General features: G+C 35.8%; 1 non-coding gene across 1 annotated transcript; it reads left to right on the top strand.

Annotated features, from left to right (window-relative positions):
* Positions 1-15,889: 15,889 nt before the first annotated feature.
* On the top strand, positions 15,890-15,996 carry LOC128057129 (U6 spliceosomal RNA). Its single transcript, XR_008200302.1, has one exon. It is a non-coding gene; the product is annotated as a U6 spliceosomal RNA (small nuclear RNA).
* Positions 15,997-20,023: the final 4,027 nt, after the last annotated feature.

Below are 20,023 nucleotides of genomic sequence, written 5' to 3' on the forward strand. Positions count from 1 at the left end.
GTGTATTGTCTGTCTCTCGTGTGTCTCGTGTGTTTTGTCTTTGTGTCATTTCCTTCGCAACATTTTCCAAAATCAAAATCGAAAAGACTTCTTCTCCTAGACATTGATGGAAAAATTTTAGAGAGAGAAGAAAGGTATAAAGTCAGACAGTAACTTAAAACATTTCTGTTTCTCACTTTTGACAAGTGAAGGCTATCAGAACAAACATGTTTCACAATTCACAATTTGTTTTCCAAAACTAAGTTCCCTTTACCTCTTCCTAATCAATGTTAGTTACCTCTTCCCTTAGATTTCCCTATGAGCTCAGATCTATCAAAAACCTATTTCAATCTTCTCCCCTTCTTACAAGTAATAAGTAAGTGACTAAAACACAGCCAATCTCTATTCTTAGGATGATGTCTCTGCTAGAATTCCCCACAGTTTGGGCCCTTGCAACTGGGATATTGACATAACAGATTCAAATTGAAATTGTGACTATTTTCAGAAAAAATTCTGGTGAACTGATCTATATGACATATATCTCATTTCTAGTTTCTGCCCTTTCTGAACTTCCCTCCTGACATTCTAACTTCTTGACTACTGTATGTCTTTGTATCTCCAGTAACCACAGCCTTTTCATCTCTCTGTTTATGTGCCTCATGTCTCAGTCATGTCTTTTTCATGTGTTTTACCTTAGGACACAGTCATTTCCACCCATGAAGTCCCAGGGGATAATAAAGACACCCAAAGGAATTAAATGCATTTAACTACTTAAAATATAATATTATAATATAGTATAGACATTTAAAAACACTATTTAACCATAAGGTAAAAAAGTGTTTCAGTTCATTATGGATTTCCCTTTGCACCCAATTAGAAACGCTCTAATGCATATAATGCCAAATCAAATGGAATGCTATCAATACACTCAAGTAGTCTATGCTTTAGTATATTAATCTACTTTTTTTCCTCACTGCTTAGTAACTCAGTTTTGCATTTTTCCATTTCAAGTCAAGAAGGTGTGTATAAACCCATTCATATTTGTTCTCTAACTGGCTACAATCTGTGGCTACTCAGGTTAGGAATAATATAAACACACATTATAGAACATATTGGTTTTCTGCACTCTCAATTTCAATCCTAAAATATAGCCTTTCACATTTTTAAAAAATACGCTTCAGTATTAAGGGATCAGCTGTGGAAAAAAGACCTTCATGGTTTTATTTGCCACAGGAGATTTTTTTTTTCCCTAGACTCTCTTATGTGGTTAGGCAACTGCTGTCATCTATGACCATATAGATATTCACTTTCATACTTATGCAACATTCCATTGTAATAACACTTATCAGCTTTTTCCCTCTCTACACTTATTGATTGGAAGGAAGATTGAGTGTGATGGCCCATGTAAAGTTTTATTTTCTGGTTCCTCTGAGTATATATCTGGAGAGAAATTTTTACCCACAGGAAGCAACAGTTAGAACTGGACAAGGAACAACAGACTGGTTCCAAAAAGCAAAAGGAGTACGTCAAGGCTGTATATTGTCATCTTGCTCATTTAACTTCTATGCAGAGTACATCAAGAGAAACGCTGGACTGGAAGAAACACAAGCTGGAATCAAGATTTCCGGGAGAAATATCAATAACCTCAGATATACAGATGACACCACCCTTATGGCAGAAAGTGAAGAGGAACTAAAAAGCCTCTGGATGAAAGTGAAAATGGAGAGTGAAAAAGTTGGCTTAGAGCTCAACATTCAGAAAACGAAGATCATGGCATCTGGTCCCATCACTTCATGGCAAATAGATGGGGAAACAGTGGAAACAGTGTCAGACTTTATTTTTGGGGGCTCCAAAATCACTGCAGATGGTGACTGCAGCCATGAAATTAAAAGACGCTTACTCCTTGGAAGAAAAGTTATGACCAACCTAGATAGTATATTCTAAAGCAGAGAGAGTACTATGCTGACTAAGTTCCATCTAGTCAAGGTTATGGTTTCTCCTGTGGTCATGTATGGATGTGAGAGTTGGACTGTGAAGAAGGCTGAGCGCCGAAGAATTGATACTTTTGAACTGTGGTGTTGGAGAAGACTCTTGAGAGTCCCTTGGACTGCAAGGAAATCCAACCAATCCATTCTGAAGGAGATCAGCCCTGGGATTTCTTTGGAAGGAATGATGCTAAAGCTGAAAATCCAATACTTTGGCCACCTCATGTGAAGAGTTGACTAATTGGAAAAGACTCTGATGCTGGGAGTTATTAGGGGCAGGAGAAGAAGGGGATGACAGAGGATGAGATGGATGGATGGCATCACTGACTCGATAGACGTGAGTCTGAGTGAACTCTGGGAGTTTGGTGATGGACAGGGAAGCCTGGCATGCTGCGATTCATGGGGTGGCAAAGATTCGGACTCGACTGAACGACTGAATTGGACTGAACTGAAAGCATTAAACTTTCTGTGTGAAGTGTCACCCACAGAATTATTACTAAAAAAGAGAAGAAACTGTCATATTATTGAGATAAAATGCTGAAAACACTAATGGCATTAGAAAACACATTCTTTGAATTAAGATTAGATAAGACACATAAAAAAATATAGGTAATGATATTCACAATCCTGCCCACTTTTTAGCTCTAATTAAATGGTCATAAACTTACTATAAAATTTATAATGCCAAAAAGAAGTTAGATGTGCAAAGTTGCAGTGATGGTATCAATTAAGCAACAGTGATTTTTCTATATGTTGAGAAACTATTGACACCCATTGAAATGATAAATAATATTTGTGCATCTTCAAAGCCAGGTTAGAGTAATCTTTAAATAGGACAAATTTATACTAGATTCTTTCCTTGGTCCCTTTGTAAAGTGTCTTTTCCTGGCACTCTTTTGGTTTCATCTGCTTATGCCCAGAATTAGTTATATTCAAAACTCACAATCTGAGGGTCTCTTAATGGAACCATTTGAGTGAAGATTAAAGGAGAAAGATACACAACTGATTGAAAATTAGAGCAATGATTAGTGCAGATTTAAAATTATGATGGTGATATTTTAAAGATATATGTTTTATTTGTTGTGATAAGGAGCCAGCTATCTGGATATCTAACAAGGTCTGATTATATAAGAATGAGTGTCTCTTTGTTGACATATAATTAATACATTTTATTGGGACACAGCAAAACTACGAATAAAAAAGGAATCAAACATTGTCAGTGAATGATTTCATGGCAAGCTGTGAAAAAGTATGATTAAGCCCTTTTATACAGGTTAGATTCCAACTTCTTACTAGGAGAATGTTTTAACTTTCTTTCCACAAGGATATTTCTAGAGTGCAGCTCTCCCCAGCTGCTTACTCTGTTAGTGAAGGAAAGGTCATGGTGGGATTTATCCTGAAGAGGGCATTTCAAATTAGGTTAGATTCTTTTTAGAGCTTAATTATTTTAACTTGTCTGCTCAGGTCCTTGGCCTCATTTTTGAATAAGAGAATTTTTTTTATATTGGTAATATTGTTTCAATCAAGTGTTAAATGAAAGTTTCTAGTGTTCTTATAGAATATATTGGGGGGCTTTTCATTTTTTGCTATGATACAAAATATTAAAATTACATTCTACTTCTTTCTCTCTTTAAAAATTAAATAGAATTCAGATGTACTTTCATGTGATTTTGATATCTTTTATTTGCTATATTTCAACCTCCTTTTCAATGTATTTTACAGTGAGAGAATAGCAAGTAAACTAATGACAATGGATATGAGAACATAGAGGACATTGATCTTCTGATGATAATACAGGTTTTCAATTTTCAGTTTTTCCTTTTTTTTTTCCAGATATATGTGTCCAAGAGTGGAATTGATAGATCATATGGTAATTCTATTTTTTGTGTTTTGAGGAACCTTCATAATGTTTTCCCTAGAGGCTGCACTAATTTACATTCCCATTAATAGTGTTCTAAGATTCCCTTTCTTCCACATCCTTCCTAACATTTGTTATTTATGACTTTTGGTGATAGTCATTTTGACAGGTGTGAGGTGATATTTCATTGTTTTGATTTGCATTTTTGTAATAATTATTGATGTTGAGTATTTTTTCATATGCCTGTTGGCCATTTGTATTTCTTCTTTGCAAAAATGTCTATTTAGGTCATTTGCCCATTTTTGAACTGGGTCATTTTTTTTTTTTCCTCTTTTTCATGATATGGAGTTGCTTGAGGGCTGCTTATATACTTTAGTTATTAACCATTTTTCATTCATATCATTTGCAAGCATTTTCTCCCATTCCATAGGCTTTCTTGCTTTGTTGATGGTTTTCTTTGCTGTTTATAAGTTTTTAAACATAATTAGGCCCCATCAGTTTATTCTTATTTCTTCTGCCTTAGGAGACAGATCTGGAGAAAAAAAAAATATTGCTATCATTTATTTCAGAGAGTGACATGGATAGCCTATGTTCTCTTCTGAGTTTTACAATTTCTGGTCTTACATTTAGGCCTATAATCCATTTCCAGTTTATTTTTAAATATCTTATGAGGAAATGTTCTAATCTCACCCTTTTACGTGTAGCTTTCCAGCTTCCCAAACAACACTCATTGAAGAGACTGTCTTTTCTCCACTGTATAACTCTGCCTCCTTTCTATCATAGATTACTTGACTATTGTTGCATGGGTTTATTTCTGGGCTCTTTATTCTGCTCCATTGATCTTTATGTCTATTTCTTTGTGCCAGTACAATGTCGTTTTGATTATTCTAGCACTGTAGTATAGTTTGAGATGTGAGAGAGTGAAATCTCCAGCTTTTGTCTTCTTTCTGAAGATTACTTAGGCAATTTGGGGCTTTTTGTTGTTATTATTATATAAACTTTAGGATTACTTATTCTAGTTCTGTGAAAAATGTCATGGGCATTTTTAGAGGAATTATACTAAATCTATAGATTGATTTAGATAGTATGCTTATTTTAACACTAATTTTTCCATACATTCTAAGAGCTTTTGCTTTTCACGTTATATGCTCTTAGAGTGAACATATATTTTTTTCTATTATGCATTCTCTTTGATTTTAGCCAGTATAGAATTCCACTTAGTTTTGTATATTGATTTTGTGCCCAAAGAGATGATGAAACATTGTAGTATATCTGTAGATTTTATTGGCTTTTCCACTTAACTGAATATATCATCTTCAGATAATGGCAGAATTTGTGCTCTTCTATTTTAATTCTACAATTTTAATTTATTTTTCTTCTCTAAGTATGTCAGATTTTCCAATTCTGTGCTATGCATTCTTTCTTTAATTATGCCATCTTATAAAGAGTATATTTATTGTTTTTAAGTATGATTTTGCTTGAAACTTTTGTTAGTCACCCTTCAGCTATATTTAATCTGCTATTAAATTAGCCCACTGAGTTTGTAAATTCAGGTCATTTTATTTTGCTATTTCTACTTTTTCCAAATAATTTGAGTGATTTTCCCAAAATTATTTTTGGTTTTTGCTGACAGTTTAAGCTTGGCTTCTATCTCCATGCACATTTGTAGTAAATGTATTTTGTCTGTTTTGAAATATGTCTGACAAAATACATCTAGTCTTGTGAAACTATTTTTTTTATTCTTTCTGTTGATACTTAATAATATTTTCTTTTTTCTTCACATATCTGATCATCTATATTTTATCTTAGTGAATTATATATATATATATATGATAACTTGAATAGATATTTTAAGTATTAAATGATCTTACCTTCCTTTGCTTTTCTCAGTGTCAGAGGACTTACATAATTAAAGATTATTTCACTGTTTATTCAAGTCTTGAAATTTTTATTAGTTGTGCAAATGACATGAAATTGATCAGAAAATCATGCAGTGGCTGACTTACTTTTAGCTCATTTCAATTTTTGAACAGCTGTTAGGAATATGAACTCAATGAATGATCTTGCCAGATTCCCACACTTGTCAGGTCCTGGACTCTGGTTCGTGTCCTTTTAAGTCCCAGTCATCTAACAAAAACACAAATCAAACTCTTAGCTTCATTTTTTACATAATCTGTCTCAAAGAAATGTAACTCCATGTACTGGCATCTTACTAGAATCTAGGTCTTACTTCAGTAATTTATCACTATTCTGTTAAATACATCTGAGATTTTAAATATAGTATTTCTTCAATTATTTTCTAATATAATCATATCTTATGATGGTGATAATGATTAGTACAAAATTATCACCACCGTTACCATCATCGTAACTGCTTTATTCACATTGTCATCTCTCTTTTCCAGAACTTTCATTCTCCTGGTTACTACAGGATCTGAGTTTTCATCTTTTTATTTTTTCTAACTTAAAGATTCTTTGGCTACATTGTCATTGTTTTTTGTGTCTTTATTGGTGACACGACTCTAATGGCTGCAGTTCCTATACCAGAAACAATCTTGACAGAGGTATAAGTGTTTGATCTCGGCCACTGTCAGCAGTTGCATTATTACCTGGCAAGTGGTCAGTTCATTGTCAAAGTAGAAGAAAGAATGCTCTTAAGACACTAAACAATAAAGCACCTGAGAGGTTTGAATTTTTGCCCATCACTCTGAAGCAAAATTTACGTATCCTTGGAAGACTAAAGCATCTGAAAAAAAATACCAATATCAACAATTAGGGACAAATGAAGCTCTGTCTCATTTTATTTCTAGCTTAACATAAAGCATAGAAAATAAATTAATTTTTCATGAGTCAGAGAAGAAATGTGAGAAAAAGATTATTCATACTTTAATTCTGGCTTTAAGAAAACTACTTTCCATGAATTTGAAAGGTGGGAGACAAAGAAGGTACTCAAGGAGTAGCCATGATTTTGCCTCATGGATAATAATGAATAATTAACCAGATGATTCTAATGCTTATAAGCATTTACTTAAGCGGAGGTACTGAAAGCATATATTTTATAAACTCATTATAGTGATGCAAAATCAAGGCTTAGTGAAGAGTTATTAGTATTTATTTCAGGTCTAGGAAAACTCTTTGAAGTCCCCTGACACACGTACACCAGCAGTTCAGGTAGGAACTTCTTGAATTAATGTAAATTATCCTGTGAAGAACTATGTGTTCCATGCCTTATGTTGTCATATCATATACATCAACATCATTAGGATAATAAATGCTAAGTTTGGCAAAATGCTTTGAAAATTTAGTACGATGCAGTAGATATGCTGATAGAGGAGGATTCTTCCAGTCAATTCATCCACAGCTCTTTTGAAAACTTGTGCAAACTCACTGATAATAGCTGCTCAATGTAAGAAATCTGATGAGATTAATCCCTGTCAGTCAGAAGGTTTGCACAAAAATAAACTCAAAATGGATTAAAGATCTAAACATAAGACCTGAAACTATAAAACTCCTAGAGGAGAAAACATAGGCAAAAACTATCCAACATACATCACAGCAGGATCCTCTATGACCCACCTCCCAGAATATTGGAAATAAAAGCAAAAATAAACAAATGGGACCTAATTAAAATTAAAAAGCTTCTGCACAACAAAGGAAACTATAAGCAAGGTGAAAAGACAGCCTTCGGAATGGGAGAAAATAATAGCGAATGAAGCAACTGACAAACAACTAATCTCAAAAATATACAAGCAACTCCTGCAGCTCAATTCCAGAAAAATAAACGACCCAATCAAAAAATAGGCCAAAGAACTGAATAGACATTTCTCCAAAGAAGATATACAGATGGCTAACAAACACATGAAAAGATGCTCAACATCACTCATTATCAGAGAAATGCAAATCAAAACCACAATAAGATACCATTTCACACCAGACAGAATGTTTGCAATCCAAAAGTTTACAAGCAATAAATGCTGGAGAGGATGTGGAGAAAAGGGAACCCTCTTACACTGCTGGTGGGAATGCAAACTAGTACAGCCACTATGGAGAATGGTGTGGAGATTCCTTAAAAAAACTGGAAATAGAACTGCCTTATGACCCAGCGATCCCACTGCTGGGGATACACGCTGAGGAAACCAGAATTGAAAGAGACACGTGTACCCCAATGTTCATTGCAGCACTGTTTATAATATCCAGGACATGGCAGCAACCTAGATGTCCATCAGCAGATGAATGGATAAGAAAGCTGTGGTACATATACACAATGGAGTATTACTCGCACATTAAAAAGAATATACTTGAATCAGTTCTAATGAAGTGGGTGAAACTGGAGCCAATTATACAGAGTGAAGTAAGCCAGAAAGAAAAACACCAATACAGTATGAAGTGAAGTGAAGTCGCTCAGTCGTGTCCGACTCTTTGCGACCCCATGGACTGTAGCCTACCAGGCTCCTCCATCCCTGGGATTCTCCAGGCAGGAATACTGGAGTGGGTTGCCATTTCCTTCTCCAAGAGATCTTCCCAACCCAGGGATCGAACCTGGGTCTCCCATATTGCAGGCAGACGCTTTACCATCTGAGCCACCAGGGAAGTCATACTAATGCATATATATGGAATTTAGAAAGATGGTAGTGATAATCCTGTATGCGAGACAGCAAAAGAGACACAGATGTATAGAACAGTCTTTTGGACTCTGTGGGAGAGGGAGAGGGTGGGAGGATTTGGGAGAATGGCATTGAAACATGTATAATATTATATAAGAAATGAATCACCAGTCCAGGTTCAATGCAGGATACAGGATGCTTGGGGCTGGTGCACTGGGATGACCCAGAGGGATGGTACAGTTAGGGAGGTGGGAAGGGGGTTCAGGATGGGGAACACGTGTACACCCATGGCAGATTCTTGTTGATGTATGGCAAAACCAATACAAAATTGTAAACTAATTAACCTCCAATTAAAATAAAATAATTTAAATTAAAAAAAGAGAAGGTTTGCAAGTTATTTCTCCCATATTCTGGGTTGTCTTTTCATTTTCTTTATGGTTTCTTTTACCATGCAAAATCTTGTTTACTTAGGCCCCATTTGTTCATTTTCATTTTTATTTCCATTACCCTAGGAGACAAAACAGCAAAGTTATTATTGATATATCAAACAGCATTCCACATTTTACTCTGAGTTATATAATATACAGTCTTACCTTTGGTCTTTAATCCATTTTGAGTTTATTTTTGTGGATTGTGTTAACGAATGTCCTAATTTCTTTTTCTTTTTCTGCAACACTTTTTTAAAATTTATTTTAATTGGAGTCTAATTACTTTACAATATTGTGGTGGTTTTGGCCATACATTCACATGAATCAGCCATGGGTGTACATGTGTTCCCCATCCTGAATCTCTCTCCCACCTCTCTCCCCATCCCATCCCTCAGGGTCATCCCAGTTTACTAGACCTAAGCACCCTGTCTCATGCATCTTTTTACATGTAGTTGTTCTGTTTCCCCTGCATCATTTATTGAATAAACTGTCTTTTCTTTGTTGTACAGTCTTGCTTCTGTTGTCATATATTAATTAACCATAGGTATGTGGCTTTGTTTCTGAACTTTTTTCCTATTCCATTTATATATATTTCTGCTTTTGTGCCAATCCCATACTATTCTGATAACTGTAGTTTTGTAGTATAGTCTGAAGTCAGGGAGGCTGCTCCTTCAACTCCATTTTTATGTCTCAAGATTGCTTTGGCTATTTAGGACCTTTAATAGCTCCATGAAATTTAAAAATATTTTGTTCGAGTTCTATGAAAAATGCATTAGTAATTTGATTTGAATTGCTGACAAAGCTTAAATGGCTCAATATCAAAACAAAGAAACAACTCAATCAACAGAATGAGCAGAAGACTAAAATAGACATTTAATCAACAGAATGAGCAGAAGACTAAAATAGACAGTTCTTTAAAGGAGACATACAGATGGCCAAGAGACACGTGAAAAATTTTTCAACAAATCTAATTATTAGAGAAATGCAAATCAAAATGAAAATGAGATATCACCTTACACTGGTCAGAATGGCCATCATCAAAAAGCCTACAAACAATGAATGCTGGAGAGGTTGTGAAAAAAAGGGAGCCCTCCTACTCTGTTAGTCAGAATGTAAACTGGTCCAGCCACTATGGAAAACAGTATGGAGTTTCCTCAGAATATTAAAGTTAGAGTTACCTTATAAACCAGAGATCCCATTTGTTGTCAATATATGGAGAAAAGCATGGTTTGAAAGGTTAAACACACCCCAGTGTACAGCACAATGGTGTTTATAATAGCCAAGACATGCAAGCAACCTAAACGTCCATCTATAGTTGAATGGATAAACGTGTGGAAAATATATAAATAGAGTATGTCATTGATTAAGAATAATAAAATAATGCATTTGTAACAACATGAGTGGACCTAAATGTTATCATACAAAGTGAAGTATGTCAGATTGAGAAAGACACATATTATATGATATTGCTTATATGCAGAGTCTAAAAAAATGATACAAATATACTTATTTGCAAACGGAAAGATTCACAAAGGTAGAGAATGAACTTATGGTTACCAGGGGGAAGGGAAAAATTGGTAGTTTGAAATTGACATGTACCCACTACTATATTTTAAAAATTGATAATCAGCAAGTACCTACTATTGATTATAGCACAGGGAAATATGCCCAATAAAATTGGGAAACCTAAATAGGAAAAGAATTTGAAAAAGAATTGATACATGTATACGTATAACTGAATCATTTTGCTGTACATCTGAAACTGGCCTTTACTAGCAAAGCAATGTCTCTGCTTTTAAATATAACCTAGATTGTATTTTCAAAAGCAGAGACATTACTTTGCCACCTAAGGTCCATCTAGTCAAGGCTATGGTTTTCCTGTGATCATGTATGAATGTGAGAGCTGGACTGTGAAGAAGGCAGAGCACTGAAGAATTGATGCTTTTGAACTGTGGTGTTGGAGAAGACTCTTGAGAGTCCCTTGGACTGCAAGGAGATCCAACCAGTCCATTCTGAAGGAGATCAGCCCTGGGATTTCTTTGGAAGGAATGATGCTAAAGCTGAAACTGCAGTACTCTGGCCACCTCATGCGAAGAGTTGATTCAGTGGAAAAGACTCTGATGCTGGGAGCGATTTGAGGCAGGAGAAGAAGGGGATGACAGAGGATAAGATGGCTGGATGGCATCACTGACTCGATGGCCATGAATCTGAGTGACCTCCGGGAGTTGGTGATGGACAGGGAGGCCTGGCGTGCTGCAATTCATGGGGTCGCAAAGAGTCGGACATGACTGAGCAACTGAAATGAACTGAACTGAACTGAACCAGCTCCCAAAGTTTGCTCAATTTCATGTTCACTGAGTTGGTGATGCTATCTAACCATCCCATCCTCTGCCACCTTCCTCTTTTTCTTCAATATTTCCCAGCATCAGAGTCTTTTCCAATGACCTGGATCTTCACATCAGGTGGCCAAAGTACTGGACCTTCAGTTTAAGCATCAGTGCTTTCACTGAGTATTCAGAGTTAATGTCCTTTAGGATTGACTGGTTCAAGCTCCTTGCAGTAAGAGGGACTCTCAAAAGTCTTCTCCAGCATCACAGTTCAAAAGTATGAATTCTTTGGTACTCAGGCTTCTTTATGGCCCATGAATACTGGAAAAACCAGTAGCTTTGAATATGGGTCTTTGTCAGCAAAGTGATGTCTCTGTTTTGTTAATACGCTGTCTAGGCTTTTCATAGGTTTTCTTCCAAGGAGCAGTTGTCTTTTAATTTCATGCTGCTGTCACCATCTGCAGTGATTTTGAAACCCAAGAATATAAAATCTATCACTGGTTCCACTTTTTGTCCTTCTATTCACCCTGAAGTGATGTGACCAGATGCCATGACCTTAGTTTTTTAATGTTGTGTTTTGAGTCGGATTCTTCACTCTCATCTTTTACCCTCATCAAGAGGCTCTTTATTTCCTCTTCACTTTTTTTTTCCATTAAAATAATATCATCTTCATATTTGAGCCTATTGATATTTCTCCCAGCAATCTTGATTCCAGCTTGTGAGTCATTCAGCCTGGCATATTGCATGGTGTACTCTGTATATGTTAAATGAACAGGATGACAAACAGCCTTGTCATATTCTTTTCCCAAATTTTGCGCCTGCCAGTTGTTTCATGTCTGTTTCTAACTGTTGCTTCTTGACCTGTATCCAAGTTTCTAAGAAGCCAGGTAAGGTGGCCTAGTATTCCCAACTCTTTAAGAAAATTCCACAGTTTGTGGTAATCCATGCAGTCAAAGCTTTAGTATAGTCAAAGAATCAGAAGTAGATACTTTTTTTTGGAATTCCCTTGTGTTTTCTATGATCCAACAAATGCTGGCTGTTTGATCTCTGGTGTTTCTGCAATTTCTAAACCCAGTTTGTACATCTGGAAGTCCTCAGGTCATGTGCTGTTGAAAGCTTGAAGGATTTTGAACATAACCTTACTAGTATTTGAAATGAGTGCAGTTGTACAGAAGTTTGAATATTCTTTGAAACAGTCCTTCTTTGGAATCAGGATGAAAACTAATATTTTCCAGTCCTGTGGTCACTGTTGAATTTTCCAAATTTGCTGACTTATTGAATCCAGCACTTTAACAGAAACTTCTTTTAGGTTTTTAAATAGTTCGCTTGGAATTCCATTACCTCCATTAGCTTTGAGTAATATTTGTAAGGCCCAGTTGACTTCACACTCCATTATGTTTGGCTCTAGGTGAGTGACCACATCATCATGGTTATCTCAGTCAATAGACTGTTTTTTTTTTTAAAGTTCTTTTGTGTATTCTTGCCACCTCTTATTAATCTTTTCTGCCTCTGTGAGGTCCTTATCATTTCTGTCCTTTGTCACATCCATCCTTGCATGAAAATTCCCTTGGTAACTTATTTTCTTGAAGATATCTCTAGTCTTTCCCATTCTATTGTTTTCCTCTACTTCTTTACATTGTTCATTTAAGAAGGCCTTCTTATCTCTTCTTGTTGTCCACTGAAATGACACATTCAGAGTTTTATACTACACCATAAAAATTATTTTTAAAAGTTATCAACCAGAAAAAAAGAATTTGAGAAGAAATCCACCATTCAGTGTAAATCTCTAAATGGAGGGAAATTGCAGGGACAGAAAAATAAAGTCGTTATCCTACAGAGATATTACAAATGGACTGTGGCATCAAGCAGTGGTTTTGAATGACCCTAGGTCTCTAGGACAAAGAAATCTGAACACTGACTTTAGAATTTTGATCTTAAGTTCATTATTGGAAACTAATGGGTAGAAGGTGAATAAGGCTGAAAGAGTGATAGCCATAACTGAAAAAAGGAAACCATGTTACTTTAAGCCTGGCATTGATGTTTGAGGCTAAAAACACATGATGGAATCACAACAAGAGCTCAAATATTATTGTAAAGAATCTGAGTTCCTCCTATATCCAACAGAGAATATCTAGATCATCTTTGGCCAGCAGAATTAACTGATTAAAAAGACATTTTAGGATAAATATTTTAGTGCAGATAAGGAAGCTGGATTATAAAGTTTGAAGATATACTTTGTCACCAGAAGATTGATAGACTTGGACAAGAAATAAAAATATTATTTATTCAGTGCTCATGATGTATCAGACATACTATATATATTACATTTTCAAAAACATTAAAAATAGTTGATTTACAATATTGTGCTCATTTCAGGTATACAGTAGTGATTCATACATATTTCTTTTTCAGATAAATTTACACTATAAGTTATTACAAGATAGTGGATATAGCTCCCAGTGCTATACAGTAAATCCTTGTTGCTTATCTATTTTGTGCATAGTAGTTTGAAATTTTTAATCCCATTCTCCTTGTTTGTTCCTCCCCACCTCACTTTTTAATTTGTAATCATTAAGCTTGTTTTCAATGTGAGTTTGTCTCTATATTGTATGTAGATTTATTTGTATTATTTGTTTAGATTTCACACATAAGTATATCATATAATAGTTATTTTTTGGGTTTTTAATTTTTCTGTTTGACATTTTTCACTTAGTATGATATTCTCTTGTTCCATCCATGTTGCTGCAAATGTCAATATTTTATTCTTTTTTATGGCTGAGTAAAATGTATGGATGTGAGAGTTGGACTATAAAGAAAGCTGAGCACCAAAGAATTGATGCTTTTGAACTGTGGTGTTGGAGAAGACTCTTGAGAGTTCCTTGGACTACAAGGAGAACCAACAAGTCCATCCTAAAGGAGATCAGTCCTGGGTTTTCATTGGAAGGACTGATGTTGAAGCTGAAACTCCAATACTTTGTCCACCTGATGGGAACAGCTGACTTATTTGAAAAGACCCTGATTCTGGGAAAGATTGAGGGCATGAGGAGAAGGGGATGACAGAGGATGAGATGGCTGGATGGCATCACTGATTCAATGGACATGGGTTTGGGTGGATTTTGGGAGCTGATGATGAACAGAGAGGCCTGGCATACTGCGATTCATGGGATCTCAAAGAATCGGACAGGGCTGAGAAATTGAACTGAACTAAACTGAAAATATCATTATATTACCTCACTTTTTTAAGCCAATCTTCTATTGATGGAAACCTGAGTTGTTTCCATGTCTTGCCTATTGTATCTGGTGCTGCTATTAACATTGGAATGCATGAATCTTTTAAAAATTAGAGTTCTCTTTTCTGGATATATGCACAGGAATGAAATTGCTAGATTATATGATGGCTGTATGTTTAAGTTTTTAAGGAAACTTTTGTACCACAAAAGAAACCATCCCATAAAATGAAAAAAGCCACCTATGAAATTGATGAAAATATTTGCAAATAATGCAACCAGCAAGAGGTTACTATCCAAAATATATTATACAAATAGCTCATACAATTCAATAACAGAAAAGCAAACACTCCCTAACACTGCTCACAAAAATAAACTCAAGCTTGATTAAAGACTTGAATTTAAGGCCAGAAACTATAAAACGCTTTGAGGAAAACATAGGCAAACACTCTTTGACATACATCACAGCAAGATCTTTTTTGATCCCCACCTCTTAGAGTTCAGTTCAGTCGCTCAGTCATGTCCGACTCTTTGCATCCCCATGAACTGCAGTATGCCAGGCCTCCCTGTCCATCACCAACTCCCAGAATCCACTCAAACCCAGGTCCATTGAGTCGATGATGCCATCCAGCCATCTTATCCTCTGTCGTCCCCTTCCCCTCCTACCCTCAATTTTTCCCAGCATCAGGGTCTTTTCAAATGAGTCAGCTCTTCCCATCAGGTGGACAAAGTATTGGAGTTTAGGCTTCAACATCAGTCCTTCCAATGAACACCCAGGACTGATCTCCTTTAGGATGGACTGGTTGTATCTCCTTGCAGGCCAAGGGACTCTCAAGAGTCTTCTCCAACACCACAGTTCAAAAACATCAGTTCTTCTGTGCTCAGTTTTCTTTATAGTCCAACTCTCATACATGACCACTGAAAAACAATAGCCTTGACTAGATGGACCTTTGCTGGCAAAGTAATGTCTCTGCTTTTTAATATGCTGTCTATGTTTGTCATAACTTTCCTTATAAGCAGTAAGAGTCTTTTAATTTCATGGCTGCAATCACAATCTGCAGTGATTTTGGAGCTCCAAAAAATAAAGTCAGCTACTGTTTCCACTGTTTCCCAATCTATATGCCAGGAAGTGATGTGATCGGATGCCATAATCTTAGTTTTCTGAATGTTGAGCTTTGAAAATAAAAACAAAGATGAACAAATGGAACCTCATTAAACTTAACAGCTTTTGTACAGAAAAAAAAAAAAAAAAACAACAGAAAAAGAAAGAAAGTAAAAGAAAAGAAAAAAAAAAAAAACATTAGCAAGACAAAAAGACAGCCCTTAGGTTGGGATAAAATATTTGTAAATTGGGCAACTGACAAGAGTTTAATCTCCAAAATATACAAATAATTCATGCAGCTCAACATCAAATACAACAAACAACCCAATAAAAAATGGGTAGAAGTCCTAAATAGACCTTTCTCTAAAGAAGACATACGGTGCTCGCTTCGGCAGCACATATACTAAAATTGGAATGATACAGAGAAGATTAGCATGGCCCCTGCGCAAGGATGACACGCAAATTCGTGAAGCGTTCCATATTTTTAGAAACTATAAAACTCCTAGAGGAGAACATAGGCAAAACACTCTCAGACATAAATCACAGCAGGATCCTCTATGATCCACCTCCCAGAATTCTGGAAATAAAAGCAAAAATAAACAAATGGGATCTAATTAAAATTAAAAGCTTCTGCACAACAAAGGAAAATATAAGCAAGGTGAAAAACCAGCCTTCTGAATGGAGAAAATAATAGCAAATGAAGCAACTGACGAACAACTAATCTCAAAAATATACAAGCAACTTATGCAGCTCAATTCCAGAAAAATAAACGACCCAATCAAAAAATGGGCCAAAGAACTAAACAGACATTTCTCCAAAGAAGACATATGGATGGCTAACAAACACATGAAAAGATGCTCAACATCACTCATTATCAGAGAAATGCAAATCAAAACCACAATGAGGTACCACTTCACACCAGTCAGAATGGCTGCAATCCAAAAATCTGCAAGCAATAAATGCTGGAGAGGGTGTGGAGGAAAGGGAACCCTCCTACACTGTTGGTGGGAATGCAAACTAGTACAGCCACTATGGAGAACAGTGTGGAGATTCCTTAAAAAAATTGCAAATAGAACTACCTTATGACCCAGCAATCCCACTGCTGGGCATACACACTGAGGAAACCAGAATTGAAAGAGACACATGTACCCCAATGTTCATCGCAGCACTGTTTATAATAGCCAGGACATGGAAACAACCTAGATATCCATCAGCAGATGAATGGATAAGAAAGCTGTGGTACATATACACAATGGAGTATTACTCAGCCGTTAAAAAGAATACATTTGAATCAGTTCTGATGAGATGGATGAAACTGGAGCCGATTATACAGAGTGAAGTAAGCCAGAAAGAAAAGCACCAATACAGTATACTAACACATATATATGGAATTTAGAAAGGTGGCAATGACGACCCTGTATGCAAGACAGGAAAAAAGACACAGCTATGTATAACGGACTTTTGGACTCAGAGGGAGAGGGAGAGGGTGGGATGATTTGGGAGAATGGCATTCTATCATGTATACTATCATGTAAGAATTGAATCGCCAGTGTATGTCTGATGCAGGATACAGCATGCTTGGGGCTGGTGCATGGGGATGACCCACAGAGATGTTATGGGAAGGGAGGTGGGAGGGGGGTTCATGTTTGGGAACACATGTAAGAATTAAAGATTTTAAAATTTTAAAAAAATAAAAAACTAAAAAAAAAAAATAAATCCAAGCTGACTTGCAAAAAAAAAAAGAAGACATACGGATAGACAAGAGGCCCATTAAAAGATGCTCAACATCACTAATCATTAGTGAAATGCAAATCAAAACTTTCCAGGTGGTGCTAGGAGTAAAGAATCTGCCTGCAATGCAGGAGACTCTGATTCAATCTCTGGTTTGGGAAGATCCCTTGGAGAAGGAAATGGTAATCCACTCCAGCACTTTTGCCTGGGAAATCCCATGGATAGAGGAGTCTGGTGGGCTACAGTCCATGGGGTCACCAAACAGTTGGACACCACTGAGCATGCATGTACTTGTACTTAAATCAAAATTGCAGTGAGGTACCAGCACACACTGGACAGAATGGCCATCATTTAAAAATGTAAACAATAAATGCTGGAGAAAATGTGAAGAAAAGCAAACCCTCCTCCACTGTTGATGGGAATATAAATTGGTACAGCCTCCATGGAGAACAGTATGGAGGTTCCTTAAAAAGCTAAAGACAAAGTTAGCAATTCTCCTCCTAGGTATGTATATGGAAAAGATGAAAACTATATGCATCATTTTTAACTTCATTACAACTATGTCATATAGAAATCATTTATTCCATTTCATATGGGGAAAAACAACCTTTCAGGAGTCTAGATAAATTAGACAGTCTCTCAAAGGTGCCAAGTGGCAGAATCAGGGTTTGAAGATAGTGTGACCCTTTACTATCCTACTTGCACCTCATTTCCATCAACAGGTCACTTAGCATTTCCAATAACTAAAATAATTAAATAGCAGTAGGACTTTTAGAGTAGTTAATAAAAGTTGTTTTTATGTTGATCAAATGCATTTTACCCAGTGTCATCAGCAAGATGACTATAAGCTGAGGCATAAAGTCTACTATTTATTGTTAACAAGGAAAGACTGGTCTCCTGTACTCAGTTTGAGTTACAATGATGGTAACAAGATTTCTGCACCCTGGAACTTATCCATTTCTGGTTATTTATCAACACAGTAATGAGATTATTAGCAAATTGCTTTCCTTTCTTCTTTCTTTTTTTTTTTTTTCCTTACCAACTTGATTATTTGACTTATTCCATTGCTTGAATAGTAAGGAAAAGAATGTATTACATGCTAATGGATACTAAATTTACATAAATCATTCCCCTATGTGATTTATACTCCTGAATTAAATATATCTCAAAACCCATGGAAAGAAAGTCTATTATATGTGTAGGTATAATTCTAATAATCATGCAATTTATAAGCTAAAAAAAAAAAGATTAGATGACCTCAAATCACTCAGAAATGAGTCTTTTCTCTCATTTTTTGCCTCTTTATCAGTCTATCAATTAGAGAAACTTAGTTTGTTCCCATCTGGAATTACTTTCAGCAATGCATTAATGTTGGGTGAAATAATTAATTCTTTGAAAAAATTGGTTTGATATTTTAAACTAAGAAAAGCATGTATAAATATAAATTCACTAATTTATTTATTTATATTCTACAGTGTATTTATGACAGCTCAATAAATTCCAAGTATCATTTTAAAGGGTGGAAATAAGCCAGTGATTAAGAAAGAATATATATATATACTTGCTTTTACAGAACTTAGAATCTATGAAGGGAGAAGAGACAGTATAAACAACCAAGAAGTTGAACTATTTGAAACAAGGTAATTTTGGCTGCATTAGGGAGAAAAAAATCACAGAAAGAATTATGGATGGATGTTTTGTTTTTGTTTTTAAATGATGTGATTAGTAACGCTGTTTCTGAAGCAGTGATATTCAAGCTGTGAAAGCAGGAGGAGCAGGAGGAACCAGCCCTTCAACGATGTGAGCAAGGAGTTCCAGGCATATGAAAATTAAGTAGAAAGGAAATTAATAGTGTATGGCTTGTATCAGGAAGACCAAGGGCAGTAACATTGATTTGGGTAAATAAACAGTAGATGCAGGCAAGAGCCATATCACCTCAGACTTTACAGACATGATAAGAAATTTGGACTTCATTCTGGGTAGGTTGGGAAGCCAAGGCAAACATTAAGCAAATGTACATGTGCTAAATCACTTCAGTGTCATGTCTGACTCTTTGCAACCCTATGGACTATTACCCACCAGCCTCCTGTGTCCGGGAGATTCTCCAGGCAAGAATACTGGAGTGGGTTGCCATGCCCTTCTCAAGGGGATCTTTCCAACCCAGGGGTCAAACCAGCATCTCTTCTGTTTCCCACATTGGCAGGTGGGTTCTTTACCACTAGCACCACAAATGGATGATATTAAGCTACTTAGATTTCTCTCCATGAAAGCAGGGCTCTGCTTTACTTACCGGTATTTCCCAAGCCTCTTTCCCAAATATTGTCTCATATGGTATATATTCTCAATTAATGTGTGTGAACTGAAATAAATAAATAAATAAATAAAAACAACCTCATGAAGGTCTGTCTGCCAGTTCTTGGGTAGGGTAAAAGTTGAGTCTTAATGTTCTCTGACGGAATGAATAAATGAATCATCTGATTCTTCAAGCCAGTGATTTCCCTTAATAGTAATGGTAATCTTGTGAGAATCATTTAAGTTCATTTGCTATTGAAGTCTTGTAGATTTTTGGTTTGTTTGTTCTGTCTCTGAATTTTTGAATTCCAAAAATCTACCAAAGAAAATAAACTTATTATGGGAGGGTAGATATAATTCACTAGATTTGTTTATATCCATCTATGATAAAACTGTTAATAAATATTTGATCACTGCAGTAAATATTTGGTAAATTCACAGTGTGCCTCACAGAATTCATTCATTTTGTCTGTCTTCACAGAGAATAGTG

The sequence above is a fragment of the Budorcas taxicolor genome, chromosome 11 (genome assembly GCF_023091745.1).
Source record: "Budorcas taxicolor isolate Tak-1 chromosome 11, Takin1.1, whole genome shotgun sequence".
Taxonomy (NCBI): Eukaryota; Metazoa; Chordata; class Mammalia; order Artiodactyla; family Bovidae; genus Budorcas; species Budorcas taxicolor.